Raw genomic sequence first — 15,934 nt, 5'->3', positions numbered from 1 at the left:
CTTTATACAGTAGACGTTCCCCCAAACACATTTCAAGTCTACTTTAAATCACGTACGGGTTCCCCGAGGCCCCGCGGGAATCATCATCATGACGAGCTGGATCCTCGGTGGACACTGTGATGGATTCAGATTGTGTCTGCTCTTGACAAATGGAAACAGATTGCACGGTAAGAACATACAACAACATGGACGGAAGAAAGACAGAAGCACTCGATCACACACAGGACAAGGACAGTACATGTGCTGCATGCAAACCTGCACACAAAAGCATGCGTGAGACACACACACACACACACACACACACACACACACACACACACACACACACACTGAAATCCACAACAACTGTTTAGTTTCTGAGTCACCACCATGCGAACAGTGTGACAGATTGCTCAGAGACAGGGTGGTGCAAATAAAACACTAATGACAATATAATGGCTCATTAGCTTATGATGTGGGCAGCATTGTGTGCATGCAGACATGTAAGTGTACGAGCATGTGTGTGCGTGTGTGTGTGTGTGTGTGAGAGAGAGAGAGAGAGGGCGTGCGTGAGAGAAAGAGAGAGAAAGAGGAAGAAATGCCTGTAGTATGAGTGTGTTCCCAGGCTAACCTGACTAGGTGAGACTCTCTGGCACCAGTGTCTCAATGCAGCCCTGGGGGGAGCCGTACAGTGCTGCAGCCTACGAACTGAGGTATGCACACACACACACACACACACACACACACACACACACACACACACACACACACACACACACACACAACACACATAACAAAAGGCAGAAGCTGTTCAGGCTGTACTTTCTTTCTTTGCTCTTGTCTTTGATTTAGCGTGGCTCCTTTGAAAGCAGTAAATACCAGTTAACACAATGAAGTAACAAGCTCCTAAATACACACGTCACATACTGCACATACCATATTGATATATAACATTCGCCCCTAAAACCTGTAGGAATTCTGCATCCTCGTGCTATTTATATTCCCATTACCACAGTGCGTTACACTTAACACTCAGGTAAAAGGGCAACCGACTGCTCGCTGTGGTGATGGGTGAGTTTTGGGGGTCAGGTCTCTTCATGTGTTTGACATTATTAGCAGAGCTACCATGTAATCCAGACTCAATCCTCAGGCCAATGAGACTTTATTGGGGGTAAAGGGTGATGGTTATGGAAGCTATTAGACAATAATGGAATAAACTCCCCTCCTTTAACTTATTCTGTCCCTGGAGGATTGTCCTTTTTCCACTGAAGTTCCTTATCGCTCAGTATTTAGACAGAATTGATGACATACTTTAAAAGGTTTGGAGAACTCTCATTTAAAAGCTAATCTCTGAGTCTGATAATCCCTGTTTTCAGTTATGATTTGAAGTAATGTAATCTCAGAGGGCGCTTTCCCAGGGTTAGAGCGGAGGGGGCGGGATGAGTCGGGGCAGATATGATCAGTAACTAAACTAAGAGGATGTTGGACATTAACTTTTCAATTTTCTCTTTTGGTTAAAAAATGTTTACGCTTCTCGGTTTTATTTAATCATATTGGCTGCGGGTTTGTGCGCTAATTTTAAGTACAAAGCGCTTTGTGACTCACTGCAAAGATGAACACAGGGCAATTAAAAGTGATGTGGCTCTAAGTCAACCATCACTGTTATAAACGACTTAAGAAGAACAAAAAGACAACACATCCCCTCTGAGTGTAAAGTCACATCACACATGCTTTAAAAGACCAGATTCGGGACGAGTCTCCTCTCTCTGTGTACCACTCTTATTATCCGTCATTAGCGTCTATTACACACCAAGTTGTTGCACTGATCATCGTCTTTGAAGAGGCCATAATTACAGGGGAGTTTGCCAGAAAAGGTTTCGAAACGTCTGAGACAATATGGTCTGACGAAGACAAATTTGCTACAGGTTGCCTCCACTCACTGGAGCCTGTCACTGGACTTTTTTTCTTTCTTTTTTTTTTTTTTTAAAGAAGACTGATGGTTCAAAATGCTTCAGCCAAGGCCAAACAGCTGCGTTTGCATTCACGAGCTCAGAGACTGTACACTTTATCTGTCACAACTCTGCTGCTTCTTTATTCTGCTTCAAAGTGGGATATGATGTTTATTTTCTGACACAAAACAACCGAAAAGAAAACCATTGGAATTTAAATTCTTACATTTATGAATCAGAAGAAGAAAAAAAAGAGTCACGTCAAACTGTCATTTCATTTCAGAATAAGATCCTATAGTTTATGTCTCATTCATCCCCAGACTGGAGGTAAAGCAGCAGCCCTCAGTCTAACCTGTGTGGGTCCCTGGGAGCCTGTGGTGGGGCGTTTGGCTCTGTGAGAACGTGGCGTGGAGGCTAAGCCCCCTGTTCCACTGGAACGTGTTTTCCTTTCCCCATGTTTGGACACACAGCAGACAAGTGGAGGTTAGGACAACACTCCACTAGGAGCCAAAAGACTTATCCGACAAGTAATTAGGAGCGGGGTCAAGTTGAGAGAACTAAGCCCCGTAATTCCCACTCCAATGCCACGGGTGAGGTAAGGCCTGAGTGGAGATCCTTTTTCCTCCTGAGAAGACTCCTCAAACAGACCTGAGAGAGCGAAAGAGGGAGAGAGAGAGAGATGGAGGAGTAAGTAAAACAGATGATTAGAAATTTTAACATGTCAATTTTTAGAGTTCCCCTTTAATTCATCTAGACCAAACCACTTTAAATAGTGTTATAAATCAATATTTTTCATTCATTCTGTTACTCTGATTTCCTTTTTGCATGGAAATATTGACAAGGTAAAAAAAAAAGAAAAGAAAGAAAAGTCAGTGCTATTGATCAGACTGAGTAAGATTTATGAACTGTTTCATATCTTTAAAGATTTCATTCATATTTTTTTGGCAGCATTTAAAACAGTTACACTGGGATTAATGCCCTGTAATATACTGTAGGCTACATTACCACGTCATCATATTTTCTAGTTTATGTTAAATAAATTTTACTTTTCTTTATTTTTCATTAAAGCCATTCTTTTTAACGAGAGCAAACAAAATGATTAAAGATAAATGTTCCTGCTCCCTAATGAAAATCTATATTCCATATATACGTACATTATGACTTGTCCAGTCTTACTACTTATCATACAGGCAAAATTTTACTTACTACACCTACAATGATCAGTTACCTTTATTTTACACATAAAACAAATAATGTAATGTTGTCAAAAAAAAAAGTTGTTTTAGCTTTGGGAGCTTCAAGAATAAAAATAACAGTTCAATAAAGTCCTTTGATTAACCGGTAAAAACCCAAACTACAAGATATCTTGCGATCAGCCTCTTCAGCATGTGAAAGGCACACGGTCCTCTCCTGGATTGTGTTTCTGCTTCAAGGTGCACGTGAAATTGCCTTGTGATGAAAAATCCTATTTACATTTTTGGGCGAACTCTCCTTTTGATGGTGGCACAGCAGAATGCGCGGTCTGTCCTTGAGCGCAGCGTGTTCGTGTGAGCCCTGGCGAGAAAACACCCGTGATATTTTCATAGCCACAGTGGGCCCGTGCTATTGACCTTCACCTCGGCTTTCATGTGGCTCAGGCCTAAAGTAAACCTCAGGACCCACAACATGTTCATAAATCAGTCGCTCTGGACAGATGCAGCAATAATCATTTTTAGTTTTGAAGTCACATAAAGAACAAAATGTGGCAAAAAAAAAAAAACATTCCTGAGGATGATTTACAATTTAAATCAGTTGCACTATAAACTGTTATTTCGGTGCCAGTATTTTCTCTGCTTTCTGCCTGAGGACTACAGATTTTTTTTTGTTGTTGTTGTTGAATACTACACTTAAATATCATTTTCAGAGGTGCTTTCATCTTCCAAGTTATCTGTTTAACTCTTCTGGCTTTGTTACAAATGCCCTCTCATCCCCTTATACAAATGCAGTTCCAAAAAACAAAACAAAAAAATAGACAAAACAGCTTCATGTCAGCAGATTGTCGGTAATTTGGCCCTTTGTTTATATATCAAATTAATACCAGAAGATTAAAGCAATGTGAAAATTATGGAAAATATGAAACGTTTCCTTTGAAACTCTTCTTGGAAAATAAAAGTAAAATGTTCTGTATTTTTATGTAACATGACAACAGGGGCCAACCTCGAGAGGTGTAGAGGAGCGTCTTATTGTCTCTACGTCCCACGTGTTGTCCTGCATGTTAGCGAGTCTGTATTTGGACATGTGTGCTTGGTGCTTGTTGTCTTCACTTTGCGGCGGTGGCGGAGGATGTTATGGAAGGACGGATCAGCCATCTCAGCGATGGATTAGATCAGACTTGGAGGCTACGCAGGGAAATACGGCCTTCATTAGAAAAATGGGAAATAGACCTCTGTTTCATAAAGAGCCATTAGCGTTTATTGATGAGACTAATGTGTGTGTTTAAAGTAAATTAGAAGGGGAGAGGCCATGCTTTAGGGGAGCTGGTGATGAAAGGCTTGCATTAATGTACATGGTGGAGGGACTGCTGTTTTCCATTTGAACTAACCGCTTCCCCTGAGCTCAGCACACCAAACCTCACATACATACACACACACGCACACACACATGCACACACACACAGTATCTACCTGCTTAGATATACTTTTTACTGTACATACTGACACACTCTCTCTCATTCTCTCTCTCTCTCACACACACAAACACACACACCACTCCTCCCTCTCAGCAGCCTACACATGTAAGTCATATACTAACCAGAGTAGGCCTGGCGCCCGGGGAGAGCAGCCTGGAATTGCCCCTAAGAAACCAAATCCACTTTATCAAACTGCCAGATGTCACAACCAATCCTCTTCCACTGGACGCTGCTCTCACCAGGCAGCAGCACGGAGACACGGAGCCTGCTGGAGCCAACCTGGTGACATGGACGCAGAGCAAAAACGACTGAGAAAGATATACATCTGCACAGTTTATACACGTTCATTACCTGTGGCTTTTACTTGCAACGATGCACTTAGGCATACTTTCAGAATAAAAGACTCTTACCAAACTCTGTTATACACCTGTACCCTTCATTTTGAAATCCTCACACTCACTTTTGCACCTCTTGATCACTTCATACAAAATATATATATATTTTTAAAAAAATCAGTTTAATTCAAACTACAATATATGTGTTGCATTTTTCTTTCTGATTATTACTTGTTCTGTCTATGTGAAAAAATATATTAAAATGTAATACAAGAATAAACTTTTCCCCTTCACTGGACTTTAAGTTCTTCTCAAAAGTAGCAGGTCGGCACAGTTGAAGTATACTTTTAATGTAAAGCCAGGAACATTAAACATTCTTCGACATTTTTTTCCCCCTGTCAAATCAGGAAGATCATTTCCTTCACCAAATCTCATAAGTGCCATTTCAATTTACCCGCTTACATTACTGGATCTGTTCCATGCACCATTGGGATGTTGCTGTTGTAAATAAGGCATGCACGAAAATGAACTTTCCAAAATGGTAAATTATTCTTCATTACAACAGGGTCACGGTTACCGGAGATGCCAAGCTAAGCAAACACTTTTCAAAGTCCAACAGCTCCCTTGACGGCTCAAGTGCCCGCTCAGATTGAACAGGAAGTGAGCGGTAATTTGCCGTGAGTTCTGTCCAGCCTCAGAACTCCCAGACATTGTGTCGTCCAATTAGAGCAGAGTCGCGTGGTTGCAGAGACACGGAGCCGACGGGTCACAAAGTTGAAATGGAGTCCGACCTTCTTTCCCCAGACGGTTGTTGATTGAGTTCCTGGTAACGTGTATGCTGAAATCACTCTTTCCCTATTGTCATTTTCAACTCAAGAGCTTTATGTGCATGTGTTTTACATAAATGAGTCGACCTCATGAATCTGAAAAATCAGCTGGAAACGGGGACGGCCAGAGAGAGAGAACGGTAAATATCTTTTGAAAACAAAATACAGTATTACGGGTGTTTTGAGGAATGGAAATGGGAAATGGGAACATGCAACGTGCACAATGTGGTTCGAATCAAGTCAACCTTATTTTGCCATGATTATGTAACTAATTACATTTCAGGCTTTTCCATTCAGTAAATGGATGTTGTCTTCAGTGGGAGAGAGACATTTTAACGCATTTCCATGCCATAATTAATTAGTTCCACTTAATAGCTTGGAAAAGGCCCCTGATTGTACTAACAACATGCTATCTTTTCCCCATCGTATCCAGACACAATCAATTATTGATTGGTCTTCAGAGGAGAAATAGTGGTCTTGGGGGAGGAGGGAAACAATCGACCTGAAAGTAATTTTTGTGTTTTCAAAATGCTGGTTTTGTAAATTCGAAAAGACAAATGATTTTATTCATGTTTTCCCAATTTGATTTCTTTATCTGATACTGAATTTCAAAAAAAAAAAAAGAAAGAAAGAAAGAAAAAAATCTCTCATCTGGGTTTATTATTAAGTTCCACTTTGAAACAAATATTTCTAACTGGAACGAAACGGATCACAGCATTTCTTCTCATTTGGTTTGTACAAATAGACAAAATGTTCCTCAGTGCAACAGAGCAAAGTCTCTGGCCCGTCTGACGTTCACAACAAAGCAGGCTCTCACCAGTTACTGCAGGATACAAATGTACGAGGTATATGACTTTTCTGCTTACTGTATATCTATGTAGGCCTATTTAACAGATGGTTATACATTGTGGGTTAATGTGCCGCTAATTAGCTTAGCACAAAGACTACCAGGAAATGGAGGGAAACAGCTAGCCTTGCTCTGTCGAGTCTGTAAAAAATGTTTGTGTGTCATTGTTGTGGGGTGGCCGAGCAGCCAAGAAGTAATCCAGCACATCATTCCCAGCCACAACATGTTGTTTTCACACTTTGGTTATCTGACTCACAAGCTTAGAGACGCATATCAATAATTTAGAGGCGTAGGTGGATTTTAGTAACTTTAGACAGAATCTGAGTAGCTGTTTCCAGTCTTTATGCTAAGCTAAACTAGGCTAAGCTAGGCTAATTTACTGCTGGATGTAACTTCGTCACACACACATGCCATCAATTACCTCATCCAAGTCTTAAAAAGATCGTAAAGATTTACGTATCCCAAAATGTCGGCTTTAAAGACAAGCTCATCTGTCTGCACGAAGCAGAACCCTGGGTAAATTCATGCACTTACTTATCCCCATATATTTTCACAAACACACACACACACACACACACACACACACACACACACACACACACACACAGTGCTCAGTCTGTCCAGACAGCAATGGTGAACTTATGCAATTTTCCCATCATACACAGGAAGTGGTTTCTCCACCATCACCATCCCCATCCCCAAGTTGCCATGGGTAACATGCCGTTCCCTCACCACCTCTTCACCGTCTTCGTCTTTCTCCCCTTGCTCCCCCTTGTTTGTTTGTTTCCCTGATGTTTTTATTTAAGGCATCAAAAGACACCTCCCCTCCCACCCGCTCCCTCCCTCGCGACGTCTCCCCCAGGCCCCAGAGCAGTCAGGATGATTTGTAAACTTCAAACGACTAAGAGCCCCAGCCTGGTCTCCTCTGCTCATTTAGGTAATTCAATAAGCCAGGGGGGACAAGCACAGCGGCGCACTGCTTCCCCCTCCTGCCCTCTGCGCCCTCTCTCTTCCGACTGAAGCCTCTGTGGACTATCTGCAGCGAAATGTCAGTCTGTGGCGGAGTGGAGGGAGCTTCCGCTAAGGGAGGATCCAGTGTTCAGAAGTGCTTCATTTTGATATTTTTAACCACAAGCATATTGTTGTTCTTTAAAAAAAATTAGCTTTCTGTTCATTCATATTTGTGATAAGGATTGTCCCCGTGCTGACCCTTATAGCTGTGATGAACTTGAACCTCTCTCTATCTTTTGCCCTTGTATCATGACCCTCTCAATGCAAATGAAGCCTTGTATGTTCCATGTCTGTGTTTGATCCGATAACCTTAGAAAGAGATGAGGGCACCCTGGGGAAATCCTCTCTCTGCAGCGGCAAGAGAGGCCTTATCAGCGAGGTCACTGTATGCATGTGACAGTTCCTCGAGCCAACAGTCTGTCAGGGTTTGTTCCCCAGTTGGCATGATGGGGAGGAGTGTTGGGGGTGGGGGGGTTGATAGAGTGGGAAAAGGTGGGGTAAAAGAGGGAAGGGAGCAGTTAATGATATCCGCCTCCCTCCCAGCTTGTCGAGACGGAGGTGGCGGCAGGTCTAAGTAGGCATCGCCACAATGTCCCAGACCCATAAACGTTGGAAGAGCATAAATCTCTATCTTTATCAAAACCACACAGAGACATTGGTGACCACTCCCCGCTGTGGCTGCCTGCACCCACCGAATCTGCATCTGATAACCCCCCCACCACCACCACTCCCTCTCCCCCCCTCTCTGCTGCCTCACATCAGACACAGCTAATAATGCCATACAAAATCTGGTATAGGAGAGTAAAGAGGCTGCTTACACTGGCACCGCAGTCCACAGAAAATCATTTGACATTGCATGACTTGTTGCAACTCATGTCGAAACATAAATCAGCGAGTCTTTATATTCCCACGAACCATTATTTTAAATACAAATAGCAATTAAAGACAAGGTGGTGCAGTCCCCATGCTGCTATTACTGTGGCATTTGTGTGTTATTAACTTGCCTTTTCTCACTCTGGACAAAAAAAAAAAAAATTAAATATCAAAGAGACAATTCCCAGCACTTGAGACAAAGTAAAAAATTACAATCTGACCTTTAAAAACACTGAGAAACAGAGAAACTGAGCATCCTGTTCCCCAGGCCTGCAGCGTCTCCCTCTCCCTCCCTGAGCCCACCCCCAAAGGAGGCAGTAAATGGTCCATTTTATCTCTTTTCTGTCAACCATGACTGCAAGAGCACCAGATAGTAATCTGGAAGAAAAAAAAAAGAGCAAAAACAATTTAAGTGCCCCCGCAAATTTTTCTTTTTTTTTTTTTAACAGTCCTCCAAAAACCTTTCAAAGCAAACTATGATTGGGATGAAATTGCAGAGCCTCTTCCGCAGGAAGGAAAAGCTGACTAATCACCTCGTCATTAATGCTGAGGCTCATCAGGGCTCTGCTGTCTGCTGGCACTGCCCACACGGCCACGCTGACTGCCACTGTCAGAGCGAGGTTGGCGGATGATTTGCTCTGAAGCGAAAACAGCTCACAGAGAATATTTGGATTGTGCTGTTCAAATATTTGGAGCAGGCTGACACGGCTGCCGCCATCCAGAGCTGGCAAGGCAGAGACTGCCTGTAATTGATTTAATTATCAGTAATTACCCAACTGTTTTTTGTGTACTCTCTGTAGTCCTGGGTTAGGGAGGAGAACGGAGGGAACACGAAGAGAGAGGGAAGGGGGGTGGGAGGTCTGAGTTAATGATGTGTTTCCATCTTAATTAATGCTGTGGTCCAGTCGAGTTAGAATGCAGCCATACAGACACATGTAGATGTAATTTTGTGGAGACTGACACAGATGGACGCCGAGGGTGGCAGTCTGACACGAGATGAAATGAGTGAAAGGAGAATTAATCCGCAGAGCTGCAGAGAAATGAAATACGAGGTGTTACACCAGGGTTCACAGCACTTTCAACCTTTCTCTTGCAGATCGGCTGCTATTTCCAAAACATCAAACAATAAATCGCTCATAAAAAATGCAGTGATTTTGCAGAGTTACAACAGATCCATTTTATGTGTATGTGTATGTGTGTGTACTGTTTGAATGCACGTGAGTGCCTGCAATTTGTGTCTGAGAGCGAGGGAGGGGGGAGCTGTTAAAAGTCTTGAGTTCTAGCCTGTAAATGTCATGTTTGGTCGAAGATTTCCGTTTTTGCCTTCTAATTGGTGTCGGGGGACTTTGGTTTTTAAAAGGGAGGGTGAAGAGAGAAAAAAAGCGGGTGAGGAAAGCACGGAGGGGGAAAAATAAGCCCACAGATCTGCCGAGTTCCACTGAACCCAAACTGGGTTTTAATGGTTCCTACTCCGGGGGAGCTATAGCCTGGGTCATTAAGACGGGAAAATGGGGTCGTGCTAGAATAATAATCCCCTGCTTTTATTTGACAGCACAAGAAAAATATTGTGTCAACACATAAAAGAGGTTACTGGTGATCATAAACTACACTCAACTGTTCAAAAAACTGTGGACTGGGACTGAGAAGTTGCCGGAGCTGCAGGTTTTTTTTAGCAGGAGGTGTGATCTTGAAGCGACTTCATCTTGAGTTTGTGAGTGGGAAGAGTCGAGAAAAGAAGAATTCTTCACCAGGACGTTTTTTTTTTTAAACTCACAGAGGTACCTGTGCTGGTGGAGCTTCAAAGGAGTCGGTAAACTCTTGTCATCATCGCTGCTTATAAATCTGAAGGCACACTCTATGTTTCATCCACAGCCACCCCCCTCCAGCCCTCCAACACCCCCATGTCTCCTCTCTCTCTCCCCCAACTGGTCCTGGTCTCGACAGTGAGTGGGTTACTCTACTGTTTACAATATTTCAAATTCCCTCTCAAGTGTTTGGCTTGGCAGATTGTCCGGCCTTTTCCCTCGCAATTACAGGCTTGCGGGGTTTCTCAAATGGGGCTTTTGAAGAAATAACACTTTTCTCCCCGAGCTCAAGGGAAAAAATTGAGACATTTGGCCAGCAACTCATACAGTCAATCACACAGACTCAGCTCAAGCTCTGTCTGACGCACTTGGCTACTAAAATATCCTCATACCTTGTGTGTATGTGGAGGCAACACATACACACACTTTTAGATGCTGAGTTTAGAGTCGGTCAGAAACTTACAGTGAGTAATGTACTGTAAAGGAATGAGCAGATTTGATGCAAAACTGCCAATTGTTTTGATTTAGTGAGCTAGCACAAAGCTTGTCCTGGTGCGGACATGGATGTCTGCACCACATCTCGCTGAAATCCATCCAGTGGTTGAGATATTTCAGTTTGGACTAAAGAAGCTAAAATACGAACTTTCCCTTCTTTTTTTTTTAGGATACAGAAATAGCAGTATTTTCAAAACCACATATCAATAGCTTGATTCAAATCAAGCTCATGTCTGAGGCTTCACAGCTTCTGTTCTAACAAAGTACAAGTGGCAGGAGGGAGGGAGGGAGGGGGGAGATGAGGGCTCAGAGATTGATGCTGATTGTTTATTTGCCCATAATTGGCTCAGATCAACATCCTCGGGTTCTGCTTTATCTCCTCTAAGTGCACAACAAAATGATACACAACATGTGAGGCTGTCAATGAGGGAGGAAGAGGACGGTGGAGAGACGGACACAGAGAGAGACACAGAGAGGGAGCTTGTTTGGTGGTGGTGCTGCACGAGCGTGCGCGAGAGAGCTAGTGTGCGCGTGCAGATGAGAGCACACAACAGAGAACATCTTAAGGACATAAGTCATTGCCGCTTCTCATTCTGGTAATTACAATAAACGTAATTGCACAATTGCTCCACTAAACTTTCTCTGTGAAGATTATGATGCCGAGTTCAGATGAAAGGCCAAATAACATCAACATAGCTGGCCTTGCATTGTCACAGGGCGGGGGAGAGAGAGGCTGGAGGGAAGAGGAGGGGGGGGGGTTAAAAGGAGGAGCAGGAGTAGAGGTGGGGAGGAGGAGGGGAGGGGGGTCTTGAGTTCCTTACCCTGAGGCTAAGAATCTCCCCTCCCTCTGCTCCTCCACCTCCCCTCGCTCTTCCACCCACACAAGGGAGTTAAAAATCCCATTTACTCTGACTGGAGCCAGGAGTTGGCTTGAAAAGGCCGGGGACAAAAAGCGATTTTCCACGGAACAAAACCATTACAATGGTCCGGCTTTGATCTGGGCCCCCCTCCCTCTCCACTCCTACCAGTGCCAATTGAACTTTGTCACCATGCAACTGTCATCCCGCAAAGGGAAAGCCCTCATACTCTGAATGAAGCGGTCCACAGCAATTTACTCCAGACAGCGCTTTGAAGTGTCAGCGAGAAGTCCGGCTCCTAGACTGCATGCACTTTTTTTTTGGAACTGCTCCTCACCCTCTTCTCCTCCTTCCTTCCCTCGCTCGCTCTCTTTCTTTCTTTCTTTCTTTCTTTCTTTCTTTCCTTCCCCTTGCCAATTTCAAATGGCCAGCAGGACAGCATGGACAGTCCAGCGGGGCAGCGAAAGACGAGAGAGAACATTAAACGTCCAGCATCTTTGCTTTCTCCCCTCTTCCCCTCCCTCCCTCTCGTCTAAGTAACAGAGGCATGCAGCGCTGGCATGTGGATAATCAGCCATGGGGCCCCGCGACATCAAAAGCTTGGAGAGCCCCTAAGAATACAAATGTGAGGCCTAATGGTACACTTCATTAATGTCCTCCCCATCAAAGGCCACTTTACTGACTTGGGAGATTGACTAATTTACACATTGTGGGAAATTGCTCCCAGCCATGCGTAAAACTGCCAAGCATTTATATAGAGAGAGTCAGAGAGAGAGCTGGGGGGAGGTAAGTGGAAGGGACAGCCTCTGTTCTCTTCTCGAGTGCTTTCTTTAACTGTTGGAAGTGGCTGAAGGCCAAGCCACATTATCACACATACGAACACTGGGGAGTGCACGCCTTTGTGTCTCATAAGGATTATTACTTTAGGCATTTTGATGTGCTCTATCGCTTTTCCTTCCCTTCCCTTCCTCTCTTTCTCATCCTCTCCTCCTCCTCCCTCTGTGCTGGATCCACTTCTTCTTTTTTTTTTGTTCACCTAAGTTTCCTCTAGGATAGTTTGACATTTTGGGAAATATGCTTTCCCGGAGTGCGATGAGAAGGTCGATATCAATCTTGAGTGTGTTTTAAGTACAAAGCTGCAGGGAAAATGAGGTTAGCTTAGCTTAGCATAATGATAGGAGGCAAGAAGGCGAGCTGCACTCTGTCCAAGTGAACACTACACTTGTTTGTTTAAACCATGTATGAATAAAAAATGTTAAGAGAAAAAAAAGTGACAATGGTGTGCTTGGTGAGCAATGTCTGGACAAATGACTGCACAGATTTTGCTCTTTGATTTCAAGAAAAAATACTGGATGACTTTGCACCTCACAATTTACACCCAATGCCAATGTTAATTGCTGAAGCAGGAAGCAGCGGGCCCTTTATGTAGCTGGCTGTAAAGTAAGGGTGGAGGTCACCGTCGACCAGAGGACCAGAGTTTGGGGTTTGTCACAGACCTGCAGTTAATGATTGTGTTTTTGCAACTACAGCCATGTTTTGCCCCTGTCCAGGTTTTAAGGATTTTTACCTTAAACCAGACCTGAACCAGTGCAGGTTTGGTAAAATCATGATCTACCTGACAGGTAAAAGTCTTTTGATCTTAATATTTTAATACTTTTTTGTCAATTTTTTCACATAAAAAGTTTGATTTCCTAGTTTCCTAGGTCCACCCCCACTCACTTACCGAAAACTTAAGAGTCTATGCATTTCATTTCATTTTATTTTTTGTTTGAATTTTCCACTTTCATGGGAACATTCTCTCTCAGTGTGCGGACAATAGTGTAAGTTTCCACATCACACTTCTGTAAGTTGCACATCAGACCAATTTAGCTGTCAACAAATCATGATGATGCGTACACACCTTAAACGCAGATTTAAGGTGAGCGAAACTCGCCTCCTTCAGCAGTTGAAGTGAAAACAATGGGTTGTTGATTGACGCATTTTCTGTACTTTTGACGAGGCCAGGCTAGCTGCTATACCCCACTTTTTGCCTTCTGTCTCTATGCTAAGCTAAGATAACTACGACCTGACTCCAGCTCCGCGCTTTAATCCACTTGACATGAGGGTTGATTCTGATCTTGGTGCCTCACTTTTGGAGAGAAAGCAAAAATGTTCAGTTCCTTTTAAACACAGACAAATCAACTAATCCCAAGCAATCCAAGTCTTTATCTTCCTCTTCGCTGTGACACGTTTATATACATATTTCACAATCACACATTATCCACTCTTACTTACACACACTCATACACACACACACGCACCCACACAAACTCATATTGCTGTCATCACCAGTTATTACAGGCTGCAGCCGCGTGCAGGCCGGCATGTTTTACAACCACGTTAACCGTGCTATGGGGACTTAAGTGACTGCTTGCGATATTTTTTGTTGCCGTCTTACGTACATGTTAGTGTGAGCATGGAGCGTATGCGTGAATGTGTATGTTAGGGGGGCTGGAGAGAGTTAACGCCTGCTCCGGGCCCTGACACCTGCGATACAGAGCAAGTCTTTCAGCAGGCAAATTATATGGCTTTAATTTGTCTTCTTGAAACAGTGTAGCCGGCCGCAGACACTGATGCCAAGTGCCGCTCGACTGTAGCGCTGAGGAAAATGTTAAAAGTGTGTTGAGTGTCTGTACATGTAAGCATAGCCTTGACATAAGTAAATACACTGGCTTGGGTGGAACACCTGTTTATGTTGGAGACTGGGGGAGCTGACAGATATTATAAAGGAGTTTTCAATGTTTTCCGTGTAGCCAGAAAGTAGCAATGAAACTTTTTCAAGGAGCTGCACTGGCAAAAAAGTGCAGTGCCACTGGACTGGGGTTTTCTGGCAGGAAGGGGAAGCCTAATGTGTCTTGTTTGCAATCTGGACACAGTTTTATGGTTGGCCCAGCCTGCAGTAGTACACACTTCAGTCATTGGCTGGTCAACAGAGGCGATTTGAATATCGTGACTAATTCGACCAATTAAACTGTCACAGGCCTTTTTTTTTTTCAATGGGGCTTTTTTTTCTCGCAAGCTGCTCATCCATAATGCTCTCCTCTGTTACCCCAGGCTTTGACTTTAACTCTCTCTATTCACAGCAAAGTGGCGCAATGAGCTAGATCACAGAGTATGTAAAAGCATAGCCAGAGGCACAACTGGGCCAAGCCACAGATGAGGAGGAATCTTTACAAATTGAACAATGAGGTCAGTATAAACAGTTTGAGACACTGAGAAGTGGTTGGGGTGGTCAAAACACAATTTACTGGAACTGTATGGAAGTCGTAAAATACAATTTCCTACTCGTAGGAATGAAGAGAAAGTAATAGCATCTCTAACGTGGTAGCTGTGCTTTTACTAGTCCCCAGTGTTTATACATAGTATATGACTATTTCTTACTCATTTCATTTAAATGGGACTAATTTTGTTTTGACTCGGTTACACACACACCACACCACAGATAGACAGCCAGATAGACATAGTGGATTTTTCTCAGCAGCACCCGTAGTCCACAATCCTGCTACAGCACTGATGCTAACTAACTGGTAGCCTGATATAGGTTGTTTTATTCAGGTGGTTACAGCTATTTCAGTCTATTAAGATAGCAGCAGTGCAGATGTGAATGTTTTAAGGTTTGACTGTGATTTTAGGCAAAAGTGTGCATACCTTTTCTTTTCTTCAGGGTTGGTTAAAAGTTTGTTGTCACAGGGAAGAACCGATCTTCAGGCAGCAAACACTTTCAGAAGATCCCTCATTAAATGCATTCAAGGTGTTTGTACTCCGCTATACACATGAAAAGAGACAGAAAAGGCTATGTTAACAGTGAGACCAAAACAGCTGGAGAGTGAAGATCAAATCTTGAGTGTTTCTCACCTCTGCACACCTGACCGACCCCTACGTGTCAGCTCCAGGAGAAAACAATCACCAAAATTGCCCTAAATCCCAACATCAGACAGTGGTGTATTGGGGACAGAGAAGATGATCTGACAGCAGCTCAGCGGAAACAAACAGAGGCCTCAGGCCAGGATCAGGCAGAACGTCACACTCTGTGTGAGAAATGTGGCCTGTTTACTCACCTCAATACGGCTGCAAAAAGAGCCGTCACACAGCTGCAAAGGTAAATTTGAATTGAATTTTATAGCAAACTCAGCTCTGTAATGCAATGACAAATCACTATCCTCAACGTATTACTTAAATATGTGAATATTTAACTGCTGATCATTGCAATAAAATATAAAAATAAATGTGACTGTGGTAACATACCCGG

General features: G+C 43.3%; 1 long non-coding RNA gene across 1 annotated transcript; it reads right to left on the bottom strand.

Annotated features, from left to right (window-relative positions):
• Positions 1-662: 662 nt before the first annotated feature.
• LOC146987037 (uncharacterized) lies at positions 663-15,507 on the bottom strand. The gene is made up of 4 exons (XR_015035913.1): positions 15,334-15,507; positions 4,698-4,875; positions 2,281-2,553; positions 663-687 (listed from the first exon to the last, which is right to left on the bottom strand). It is a non-coding gene; the product is annotated as an uncharacterized LOC146987037 (long non-coding RNA).
• Between the last annotated feature and the right edge of the window lie 427 nt (positions 15,508-15,934).

This window comes from Trachurus japonicus, chromosome 5, assembly GCF_045865225.1.
Source record: "Trachurus japonicus isolate A0001 chromosome 5, Traja_1.0".
Taxonomy (NCBI): domain Eukaryota; kingdom Metazoa; phylum Chordata; class Actinopteri; order Carangiformes; family Carangidae; genus Trachurus; species Trachurus japonicus.
The sequence above is the reverse complement of the archived record's forward strand: the minus strand, read 5'-3'. Positions and strand labels throughout refer to the sequence as shown.